The following is a 12,322-nucleotide window of genomic DNA, read 5'->3' on the forward strand; positions in this document are numbered from 1 at the left end:
CACCCCATCATCTCAGCCAAAAAGCTCCTTAAGCTGATAAGCAACTTCAGCAAAGTCTCAGGATATAAAATCAATGTGCAAAAATCACAAGCATTCCTACACACCAATAATAAACAAGCAGAGAGCCGAAGCATGAATGAACTCCCATTCACAAGTACTACAAAGAGAATAAAATACCTAGGAATATAACTTACAAGGGATGTGAAGGACCTCTTCAAAAACTACAAACCACTGCTCAAGGAAATAATAGAGGACAAAAACAAATGGAAAAACATTCCATGCTCATGGATAGGAATAATCAATATTGTGAAAAGAAACTATCATCAGAGTGAAGAGGCAACCTACAGCATGGGAGAACATTTTTGCAATCTACCCATCTGACAAAGGTCTAATGTCCAGAATCTAGTAGGAACTTAAACAAATTTACAAGAAAAAAAAAACCAACCATCAAAAAGTGGGCAAAGGATATCAACAGACACTTCTCAAAAGAAGACATTTATGCAGCCAACAAATGTATGAAAAAAAGCTCAACATCACTGATAATTAAAGAAATACAATCAAAACCACAATGAGATACCATCTCATGCCAGTGAGAATAACGATTATTAAAAAGTCAAGAAATAATAGATTTTTGCCGGGCTGTGGAGAAATAGGAACACTTTTACAATGTTGGTGGGAATGTAAATTTGTTCAGTCATTGTAGAGGATAGTGTGGTGATTCCTCAAGGATCTAGAACCAGATAACAATATGACCCCACAATCCCATTACTTGGTATATATCAAAAGTAATAGAAATCATGCTACTATAAGGACACATGCATACGTATGTTTATTGCAACACTATTCACAATAGCAAGGACATGGAACCAACCCAAATGCCTGTCAATGGTAGACTGGATGAAGAAAATATGGCACATATACACCATGGAATACTATGCAGCCATAAAAAGAAATGAGATCATGTCCTTTGCAGGGACATGGATAGAGTTGAAAGCCATCATTCTCAGCAAACTAACACAGAAACAGAAAACCAAACACCGCATGTTCTCATAAGTTGGAGCTGAAAAATGAGAACACATAGAGGGGAACAACACACACTGGGGCCTGTGGGGGTGCATTGGGGGAGGGAGAGTGTCATGAAGAGTAGCTAATGGATGCTGGGCTTAATACCTAGGTGATGGGATGATCTGTGTAGCAAACCACATGGGCACACGTTTACCTATGTAACAAACCTGCACATCCTGCATATGCACCCCTGAACTTAAAATAAAAGTTGATGGAATAAATAAACAAATAAATAAAGTAAAATATGATAATGACAAAGGGAAAAGAGTTGCTTTTGCTCTCTTTAAATAAAAAAGGAATGCACTTAAAAAAAATAAAAAATAAACTATTTCCTCTGGCTCAAAGACTAAAGAATGTTAGGCTGCCTATCTCAGGAATTCTAGTGTTGAGGTGATGAGAGACAACCCTTATGATTTTCTCATCCCGTCTCTAATGTGAGGAATATTCAGCACCTCTCTTTCTTCCTCCCTACTCCAAGCCAAGCTGGTCTCTCCTAAACATCACTGTTCTAGCTTCCTAACCTCACTCTGTTTTCTCTCTTAATCTTCAGTCAATACAGAAGTTCAAGTCATCTCTTCAAAATATATATCAGCATATCATACTATTTTCTATTTCGGTGCTTTTTGATAGTTTCTCATAATAATAAAATAAAATCTAGTGTCCTCAGTGTTCTTTTATACTGTGGTCCCTGGCAACCTTCCTAAATATGTTTCCTATTTCTCTATGGTCCCTTCTGCTGAAGCCATACTAGCATTCTTCTCAAACAGCCCAGTCATGCTCCTATCACAGGGCCTTTGCATCCACCATTGCCTCAGCCTAGAATGCTCACCCCACAAATGTTTGTCTCACTCACCCTTTCATTTTATTTAGTTCTCTGCTCAAATGTCACCTCCTCAAGGAAGTCTACTCCAACTACCTTAACTATACTAACCCTCCCATCTATTCCCTTATATTTCAGATATTTTAGTTTCATATTTTAGATATTTTATCTAATACCTAATACTATCTAATAATTATATAAAAGAATATTACTTATTCATTGGTTTATTTACCTATTGTTTAATTATCTCGTGAAAATTTAAATCCCATGAGGACATGAAGTTTAATTTTTGGTGTTATATATATATTTGTTCACTGTAGTATTTTCAGCATGTAACCTTGCAGATATTTCAGCCTCAAAAATTGTTTGTGAAATAAATGTCCTAGCCACTTAGACAATAATACCAAGAGAAAATTCCTCAAACAACAGCTCCCATTTTTCCCCACATTAGAGGAATTTGCTGTTTAGGTCTCATGTCTTGTAAGTTGTTATGGTTAATGAGAAAATGGTAGTAATAAAGACCCATCAATGTCAAAGTAGGTGGATTTTCCAGGACTTAGTACTAATTTTAAGGGAAAAAAAATCAAATAAGTTATAGAGAGAAAGAAGAAGATAAGTGTTGACAAAGATTTTGGTTGTTTTGAGAAAGTAAGATCAGAGATTGAGGGAAGCAACTGGGCCATGTGAGCCACTTGCAGTCAGATTGGTAATTACAGGTTTAATAGTTACAATTTGCTTTGTCAGGCTGTGCATGGTGGCTCACACCTGTAATCCCAACACTTTGGGAGGCTGAGGTGGGTGGATCACTTCAGCCTAGGAGTTTGAGGTATTAGTCAGGTATGGTGGTGCACACCTGTACTTTCAGCTACTTGGGAGGCTGAGGAACAAGAATCGCTTGAACCCAGGAGGAGGGGGTTGCAGTTAGCCAAGATTGCGCCACTGCACTTCAGTCTGGGCAACAGAGTTAGACTCTGTCTCAAAAACAGAAACAAAACAAAAAACCCCCGCAACATTCTGCTTTGTCTTGTGGCCTCCCCACAAGGTCATGATAGACCCCAGCTACCCATTCAAACTTTGGATCAGATGTCGAAGCTGATAACACCTCACACACAACACGATGATATAAAGCTTTATTACTCACCTACCAAGGCTTTCTGGAGAGGGCGAGGTTGCTCCCAAAGAATTACTAAAATGACTTCAGAGAACCAGGGATACTTGGCTTCAGATTTTTTTGGTGGTTAGAAACCGGGGCCAGGTGCAGTGGCTCACACCTGTAATCCCAGCATTTTGGGAGGCCGAGGCGGGCAGATCACAAGGTCAGGAGATCGAGACCATCCTGGCTAACACGGTGAAACCCTATCTCTACTAATAATACAAAAAATTAGCCAGGTGAGGTGGCGGGTGCCTGTAGTCCCAGCTACTTGGGAGGCTGAGACAGGAGAATGGTGTGAACCCCGGGGGGCGGAGCCTGCAGTGAGCCACGATCTAGTTACTGCACTCCAGCCTGGGTGACAGTGAGACTTCGTCTCAAAAAAAAAAGAAACTGGGACTGGGATGGTAGTACCTTAGGTGGGTGGTAACCAGTGTGGTTTAAACCACTCACCATTGACAAAGAAGAGAGCATCTAGGCTTCTAATTAAGCTTGTGAGGCACAATGAGATGAGAGGGTGGTAAGTCTTAAGGGCTGCCAGCAGCCAAACATCAAAAAACGATGTCAGGTCCTTTATTAAACTTTGGTTATGAAAGAGCTGCATCTTTGCCACCTCTACCTGAAATTTAGTTTTTTATGTTGTGAGATTTTTAATCTTTTTTCTTTTGTTTTTCCAATGAACTTTCCCAATACAGTTTAATAACCACTTCTTAATTATTTAAAATAATGAACTGAAGTCACAAATATGAGTATCTTCCTGGATTTTTCATTTTGGACTTTTCATTATTATGCTTTCCAGAATCACAGTATTTTAAATATTATAATATTTTAAATACCATATTACACTGTTTTATGTATTTCATGGATAGTATATTTTTTCTTTTCTTTTTTAAATGTTTTGGCTATTCTTGTGCTTCTTTTTTTTTTTTTTTTTTTTTTTTTGAGACGGAGTCTTGCTGTCGCCCAGGCTGGAGTGCAGTGGCGCAACCTCGGCTCACTGCATGCTCCGCCTCCCGGGTTCACGCCACTCTCCTGCCTCAGCCTCTCCGAGTAGCTGGGACTACAGGCGCCCACCACCACGCCCAGCTAATTTTTTGTATTTTTTAGGAGAGACGGGGTTTCACCGTGGTCTCGATCTCCTGACCTCGTGATCCGCCCGCCTCGGCCTCCCAAAGTGCTGGGATTACAAGCGTGAGCCACCGCGCCCGGCCTCTTGTGCTTTTTATTATTAAAAACTTTGGAATCAGCTCCTGCATTCTTCAGATTTAAAAAGCTATTAAATTTTTTATTGAGATTTCATTGGATTATATGTTAATTTATGAATATTTGATGTCTTTTGGCTATTTAATGTTTACCTTCTGATACGGTTTGGCTTCGTCTCCACCCAAATCTCATCTTGAATTCCCATGTGTTGTGGGAGGGACCCGGTGGGAGGTAATGGAATCATGGGGGCAGGTCTTTCCCGTGCTGTTCTCATGATAGCAAGTCTGTCTCAGGAGACCTGATGGTTATTTTAAGGGGGAGTTTTCCTGCACAAGCTCTCCTTTTTATCCTACTGCCATCCATGTAAGACGTGACTTGCTACTTCTTGTCTTCCGCCATGATTGTGAAGCCTCCCCACCCACGTGGAACTGTAAGTCCAATAAAACTCTTTCTCTTGTAAATTGCCCAGTCTTGGGTATGTCTTTATCAGCAGTGTGAAAATGTACTAACACACTTTCAAAATACAGTATGCCACTCCCCACTTATTCAGGTCTCTTTTTGCATCTTTAAATGGGAAAGCATTGTCTTGGTAGAGGGCTTGTGCAATTCTTACTAAGTTATTTCCTTATATGTTCTAATTGGTTATTGGCAGTATATCAAGAAACCAACACTTGATTTGAGTTGTTTTTCTATTTGGTCTAATTATCAAACCCCTATTACTTTGTAAGTTATGTGACTTAATTATTTTAGAATTTCAAGGTAGGCAATATACATACAGTGCATGTTTTGAGTCTTCTCTTCTAAAAATAGATCTCATTTTTCTCCTTCACATAGCATTGGCTAGGGTCTCAAGTACAAAGTTGAATAGTCAGATGCTATAGTCTGAATGCTTCCCCAAATTCAGATATTGAAACTTAATTCCACTGTAGTGATATTAAGAGATGAGGCCTCTGGGAAGTGATTAATTCATGAAAACTCCATTCTCGTAAATGGATTAGTGCTTATAGAAGAGCTGGAGGAAACCAGCTTTGGCCCTTTTTTCCTTCTATTCCTTCTGCCATGAAAGACACAGTGTTCATCCGTCCAGAGGATGCCACAACAAGGCACCATCTTGGAAGCAGGAAGACTGCGGCATCACAGACACTGAACAGGCCAGTGCCTTGATCTTACACTTCCCAGCCTCCAGAACTGAAAGAAATACATTTATATTGTTGATAAATTACCCAGTCTGTGGTATTTTGTCATAGCAGCACAGACTAATGAGAGGTGACAACGTGCTACCAGCCCTTGCTGGCTCTCAGCACCTCCGCAGCCTCCGCGTCAGCTCTGGCGGCGCTGGAGGAGTCTTTCAGCCCGCCGCTGCGCTGTGGGGGCCCTTCTCCCGGGCTGGCCGAGGCCGAAGCCTGCTCCCTCTGCTGGCGGGTTGGTGTGGAGGGAGAGGCGCCTGCCGCAGCCGGGGCTGCGCACACCGCTTGCGGGCCGCACGGCTTCTGGGTGGGTGGGGGCTCGGCGGGCTTGGTGTGGCCAGCCGGCGCCTGCTGGGCTTGGGGGACGAGCTCCCTCTGAGCTGCCGGTGCCAGAAAGTCCTGCAGCGAGTGCCATTGAGAGGTGAATCCCGCTGGGCTTCTGGGTTGGGTGGGGACCTGGAGAACTTTTCTCCCTAGCTAAAAGTTTGTAAATGTACCAGTCAGCGTTCTGTGTCTAGCTAACCTGATGGGGACTTGGAAAACTTTTGTGTCTAGCTACAGGGTTGTAAATGCACCAATCAGCACTCTGTGTCTAGCTAAAGGTTTGTAAAGTCACCAATCAGCACTCTGCCAAAACGGACCAATCAGCTCTCTGAAAAAGGGACCAATCAGCTCTCTGTAAAATTGACCAGTCAGCTCTCTATAAAACGGACCAATCAGCAGGATGTGGGTAGAGCCAGGGGAATAAAAGCAGGCCACGCGGGCCAGCGGCCGAAACCTGGTTGGGTGTCCTTTAGGTTGTGGAGGATTTGTTCTTTTGTTCTGGGCAATAAATGTTGCTGCTGCTCGGTGTTTGGGTCTGTGCCATCACCGGGAAGGTCTCCAGCTTCACTTCTGAGGCCTTTACTCCTGAGGCGGGTGAGACAACGAGCCCACCAGGAACCCAGCGGGAGGGAGGAACAACTCCAGGTGCACCTCCTTAAGAGCTGTAACACTCACTGCGAAGGTCTGCAGCTTGACTCCTGAAGCTAGTGAGACCGCCAAGCCACCAGAAGGAAAAAACTGTGAACACGTCTGAACATCAGAAGGAACGAATTGCAGACACACCATCCTTAAGAACTGTAACACTCACCGCAAGGGTCTGCGGCTTTATTCTTGAAGTCAGCCAGTGAGACAAGAACCCACCAATTCCGGGCACACTGAGACATCAGGTGAGAGTGGGCATGCTTGTTTACTGCTACTGACTCGAGCAGAGATGTTCCTCATATGACAATGGTAGATACAACATCATTTTTGTTTTCTAGTAGACAATCTCAGTTTGTTAAAGGAATGTTATTTTTTTATTCGTGGATTGATTTATGCAAAATGAAGGTTTAATTTTGCCAACTGTTTTTACTGTGTTTTTGTATCTTTTGAAATGATGTAACAGCATATTTTTCTTTACTCTGTTAACAAAGATAATTAAATTAATTTTAATGCTATGTTCTCAAGTAATCCATACCTGGTCAAGTTCAATTACTCTTAATTCTAGTGGATTCTATTTAGGCATTTTGCATATGTTTAACAAGTCGGTTTATTGTTTAGAGATGGAGAGTACTTGTGTCAGGGTTCCATCAAGATACAGAAAATATACCAGTTATTTGATTACAGGAAATTTAACGTACAGAATAATTAATAGAACATGGGTTACTAATAATGAAGGTTGGGGTAAAAGAGGACTGTAAGCGATCCAGAAATAGCAAGTGCAACAAAGTAATTGTCGGTAGCAGCTCAAAGTAGCAAGCAGCTACTATTTTTAGGCCAGGGAAGAGAGTCCGATGAGAGAACTAGAGTAGGAGAGCTGCCTCCCCTCAACCAGATGCTCTCCAGTGGTAAGACTCAGATTTCTTCATCAAGAAAATGGCAACCACAGTAAAATGCAACCTGCCAAAGATGAGAAAACTCACCAACAGTCATAGACAGAGCTAATTTCTGTAAGTGGGATACATTGCCTGGACAATGTGGCTGGTCAGAGATAATTGGAAAGACCGGCTGGTGAGGAGAGCATGGCCCAAGGGTACCACTAGTGCTCAGCAGCACAGGCAACTGGGCTCTCAAATTGTATAATGATAACAAAAGAAAGTCAGAAAGCAAATGTTTTCCTGATATTGTTGCCTTGCATCAGCCGACAAAAGAGAAAAGTTTAGTGTCCAGACCCAGTATCACAAAACAGGGCAAAGAAGAGTGGATATGGGGCTGCGAGAAAACAATTTGATAACTGGCTAAGAGTGGTGTGTTTGTTTGTTGTTTTTTGTTTTGTTTTATTTGAGATGAAGTCTTGCTCTGTCACCTAGGCTGGAGAGCAGTGGTGCGATCTCAGCTCACTGCAAGCTCCACCTCCCGGGTTCACACCATTCTCCTGCGTTAGCCTCCCGAGTAGCTGGGACTACAGGCGCCTGTCACCACGCCTGGCTAATTTTTTGTATTTTTAGTAGAGACGAGGTTTCATCGTGTTAGCCAAGATATTCTCGATCTCCTGGACCTCGTGATCCGCCCGCCTCCGCCTCCCAAAGTGCTGGGATTACAGGCGTGAGCCATCGCGCCCGGCCTTGTTTTTTTTTTTTTTTTTAAACTATTGCTATATTTGTTTGTTTAGATAGCAAGTAAATGCTAGCTGTATAACAGGAGTGAGAACGATTTTTAACTTCTGTTGTGATTTAAATTATTACACATAGGACTTATTTATGAAAGATTAGAATCAACAACAAAACTGTTCTGGTGGCTCTGGACTCTGACTGGATTTAATCACTGGGTCTGTTACTAAATGCTTGAGAGAACTTAAGCATTTAATCTCTGTGTCTCATTTTACTCTTCTTTAAAAGTGAGAATAACGTGAGTAAACTCATTGCTGTGGATGGCTTTCCTCATGAGGCAGACTCTGAGATGAAAAATAACATGGCAGAAGTATTAGGACTACTGATGGGATCAGAGCAGGGGAAGGCAAATGAAGGGGGTTGGCAGAGGGTGAAGTTTTACTTCAATGCCAGAAGAGAGTGTGACTTTGGCTAAGTTGCTCTGCCTACGTGTAAATGGTTCAGTATATATACCTTAAAAATAAAATTATGGGCCGGGCGCGGTGGCTCACGCTTGTAATCCCAGCACTTTGGGAGGCCGAGGTGGGCGGATCATGAGGTCAGGAGATCGAGACCACGGTGAAACCCCGTCTCTACTAAAAAAATACAAAAAATTAGCTGGGCGTGGTGGCGGGCGCCTGTAGTCCCAGCTACTCGGAGAGGCTGAGGCAGGAGAATGGCGTGAACCCGGGAGGCGGAGCTTGCAGTGAGCCGAGATCGCGCCACTGCACTCCAGCCTGGGCAACAGAGCGAGACTCCGTCTCAAAAAATAAAATAAAATAAAATAAAATAAAATAAAATAAAATAAAATAAAATAATGCAGTTACTTACAGGTGGAAGAAGCTGAATTTGTCCATTGAACCTAAGAAGCTTAAGAGAAATCAATAGATGCTGAATACATACACATACACACACACATGCATACACACACACGTGCACACACACATGCACACACATACACATACATGTGTGGGAAACAGGAGTGGGAAAAGTAGAGTATAAACTTTTCAGTTTTTAGTCAAGTTTTTTGTGAATCATAATAATATTAAAACATAAAATTGCATGTGTTAATACTGCTGTGTATATTTTTGAGTGGTGTTTTAGATCTGTGCCTCCCAAAACTCTGTATGATAGTTATCTCAATCTTCAGATAAGGAAATTAAAAAGCAGAGAGGAAAAGTGATTTTTTTTAAGATTGCAAGGCTAGAGAGAAGCAGATTCAGGACAGGAAACCAGGTATTGACTTCTTCATGAGTCTTTATCCACTGACGTTCCTGTTTGCCAAAAGTGTCAGACACATATGTATGAATTAAAAAATGCATTTTACTTCAGAGTTTAAGTAATTTTGAAATACATGTAATGGTTATATGTGATTCTCATTTATTCCACAATTATAAGAAATGGGAATACATAATGAACTGATTCATGTTTTTTTCAAGCTAATGTGAAAATATAAGTATTAGAATGAATCTCTCACAAGAAGTTTTTCTTTTTTCTGAGACAGGGTCTCACTCTGTCACTCAGACTGGAATGCAGTGGTGTGATCATAGCTCACTCAGCCTCAAACCCCTGGGTTCGAGCAATTCTCCCACCTCAGCCTCCAAAGTAGCTGGGACCACAGGTATGTGCCACCATGCCAGGCTGATTTAAAAAAAAAAAATTAGAGATGGGGTCTTGCTATGTTGTCCAGGCTGATATCAAATTCCCGGCCTCAAACAGCTTCCCAAAGTGCTGGGCTTGCAAGTGTGCACCAACACACCCAGCCTGGAGGCTTCTTAAAGAAAGATTATTCATTTTTTCAGTAGTCCAAAATGACAATTGCATTGTAATTTTAGGTAATCTGTGTCAAGTTAATTTAGGTTATTTAAAATTTCTCTGATTGAGAAGTAATTTCTACTAGAAGCTTTTAAAGTAGATTGCAAAGAACGCTATTCCTCAAAATAGAGGAACAGTTTATATTATCTGTTCATTTTCTTTCTTACTGGCATGAATATTTGAAATCAATTTGTAACAAGCAACGTGTCTGAGTTTTCTTTATTTGCTACTTCCTAGCTAGACACTTCATAGCCCCATGCAAAGAAAACATACGTTCAATTAAACCACATATAGCATGCATCAATAAATCCATGCTGAAATTATCTTAGAGATGAGAACTTATGATATCTTCACAGAAACTATAAAATAAATTATTGCTTTAATCTTAGGTTTGAAACACAAGGACTGACTGCCAGACCTTTTTAGAATGTTTAAAACTTACAGGTATTGTTCCAAAATGTTGCTTTGTTTAGCTATATAATATGTAGATTAGCCAGCAGTAGACATGTAAGTACAGTATGGGCGCTGTATGTACATTAATGAGAAAATGTTTTTCTGTACATTTTCACCCTGCAGTATTATGGAATAATTACCATTTTTCATTCTTAACATAAAGGTAGAATCTAGAAAGTTTCTTCCTATTTCTAGCACTGATTTAATTTGCTGCTTTAATTTGGAGGGCATAAGGACAATGAATGCATGGTGGAAAATGAGTGTGTATGAATATGTGTGTGTGTGTGTGTGTGTGTGTGTGTAGAAAAGGAAAGTTGTCCTGGGGAAAAGTACTGGATTAAAAATTTCTTGATTGTTGCTGGAGGGCACTGTATTGCCAGGTCCCTGGATGTGGCATGAAGACTGTTCTTTACAAAACTCTAGAAGGCACGATTTTCATCAGATTCACAGCCAGCATGGCCATATACAGTATGCCTGTATTAGGTAGCCATGTTTATTGCCCCAAATACTACCGAGCCATAGGCAGTAACCTGGCTTTCTTTTCTGTAAAAATTATGTTAGTAAAACTTGACTACCTTATTTAGAAGTTTGCGTTAACTCAAGTTTAGCATGAAGTTGCTTTCTTACATATTTTAAGTTTAGCCTAAAGGTCTCTCTATACATAGTGAACTATAACCTAAATGGACATATAAACAGACTGTAACCTATTCTTGTGCCAGTCACTGAGTTTTGGCCAATCAAAAGGGGACAACTGTTCAAACCATGTTCAAATAAGGCAAACATTAAGCTGTAAACAATCTGGCTGTTTTTCTACATCATGTCTTTTTTTGTTGTTGTTTTTTTTTTTTGAGACAAGATCTCGCTCTGTCACCCAGGATGGAGTGCAGTGGTGCAATCTCAGCTCACTGCAACCTCTGCCTCAGCCTCCAGAGTAGGTGGGATTACAGGCAAGCACCACCACGTCTGGTTAATTCTTGTATTTTTAGTAGAGACTGGGATTTCACCATGTTGGCCAGGCTGGTCTCAAACTCCTGACCTCAAGTGATCCACCCGCCTTGGCCACCCATAGTGCTGGGATTACAGGTGTGAGCCACCACACCTACCCACGTCCATTTTCTACAGGTCGCTTTCCTTTTTCTGTCTATAAATCTTCCACCACGTAGCTGTGCTGGAGTCTCTGAGCCTACTCTGATGCAGGAGGTTGCCCAATTCATGAATTTTTCTTTGCTTGATTAAACGCTGTAAAATTAGTTTGCCTGAAGTTTTTCTTTAAACAGTATAAAGATGGCATTAAATTTAAAATAGGCCAAAATGTTTTGAAACAAACCTTAAGTGAATGTCAACCTTTCACTGAGGTCAACACCACAAAGGTGAGGTAAGACTTTCAGCATGAACAAATGAACCAAGAAAAGCTGGCAATAAAAACAATAAACCACTGTCAAAAACAAAACAAAACAGTAGAGCACCTAAAAAAGGGGGGAGGGGAAGAGAAAAGAATAAATAGATAATTATATGCATGGCAAATATTATATTAAAAGTTAACGGGTGCAGCACACCAACATGGCACATGTGTACATATGTAACAAACCTGCACGTTGTGCACATGTACCCTAGAAGTTAAAGTATAATAAAAAATATATATATATACATATATATACATGTATATATATAGCATTTATTAGTGCATATCCTTTGTGTGTAAAGATTAAAATCTGGCCTACGCTAATGCAGGCCAATCTCAGAATGACTTCACAGCAGGAAGGAAACCTAAGTAAGACAGAAAAGATATACTTAAATATGAAGGTGTAAATGTCCTAAAGAAAAGAAACACAATTTTATGAGGTCGTAGAGTATAGGAATCTGTCTTAATCTGAGTGTCTAGAAAGTTCTGGACAGCCGTTGAGCAGAGATTTGTCTGGTGAGTAGGGATTAACTGGGCAAGGAGGGGTGATGACATTGGAGGTCATTTCAGAGAGAGGTATTCCACATTCAGAGCTGTGATGGGAAGAAACATGGC

At 40.9% G+C, this 12,322-nt stretch overlaps 1 long non-coding RNA gene across 1 annotated transcript in view; it reads left to right on the top strand.

The window, feature by feature from the left end:
- Positions 1-6,218: 6,218 nt before the first annotated feature.
- Positions 6,219-12,322, top strand: part of LOC131381866 (uncharacterized) — a 36,695-nt gene continuing 30,591 nt past the window's right edge. Inside the window, exons 1-2 of the long non-coding RNA XR_009210880.1 lie at positions 6,219-6,636; positions 9,542-9,658. This is a non-coding gene — a long non-coding RNA (uncharacterized LOC131381866). The remainder of the gene's footprint in view (positions 6,637-9,541; positions 9,659-12,322) is intronic.

This window comes from Hylobates moloch, unplaced genomic scaffold, assembly GCF_009828535.3.
Source record: "Hylobates moloch isolate HMO894 unplaced genomic scaffold, HMol_V3 SCAFFOLD_18, whole genome shotgun sequence".
Taxonomy (NCBI): domain Eukaryota; kingdom Metazoa; phylum Chordata; class Mammalia; order Primates; family Hylobatidae; genus Hylobates; species Hylobates moloch.